This window comes from Sinocyclocheilus anshuiensis, unplaced genomic scaffold (assembly GCF_001515605.1).
Source record: "Sinocyclocheilus anshuiensis isolate Anshui unplaced genomic scaffold, SAMN03320099.WGS_v1.1 scaffold900, whole genome shotgun sequence".
In the NCBI taxonomy this organism is placed as follows: Eukaryota; Metazoa; Chordata; class Actinopteri; order Cypriniformes; family Cyprinidae; genus Sinocyclocheilus; species Sinocyclocheilus anshuiensis.
In genome coordinates this window covers 3,704-4,267 of record NW_015552584.1, presented here as the reverse complement: position 1 = coordinate 4,267, position 564 = coordinate 3,704, and positions in this window count along the sequence as shown.

Below are 564 nucleotides of genomic sequence, written 5' to 3'. Positions count from 1 at the left end.
ATATTTTCTTTCCTTTCAATGAATTCACAACATTAACATTTTTAACTTTACAGAACAATCATTATTTGTTTCTTTGTAAAACAACACTTTTCAATAAAGACAGTTACATTACAATAAAGGCCTTTCAAAAGTTATTTGTGTCTTCAGTTCTGTAACATATTACTATCAAACACAATACATTCAGTTCTGTAACATATTACTATCAGACACAATACATTCAACTTTTACAGGATTTTCAATCAACCATCATGTATTTCACATCACCATAACATTCACGAGACAGTAATCTAATTTTTAGACTCACAAATGAATATAGCATTTCGTTTCATGCAATCCTCGTGTTTTACATGTACGTCGCCATTTTGGCTCTAACTCACGCATGTTTACACCGCCATTTTGGCTCTAGATAACTTCCAGTTGCAAACGCACATTTAACTCACTTAACCTTTCTCATCCAATAACAATCAACATTATAAACTCTTTATAAACATCCATGAACACTTTTCACATATATGTTTCCTCTTATGTCTAATACATATTACTAAATGCATATTAATAAACAGT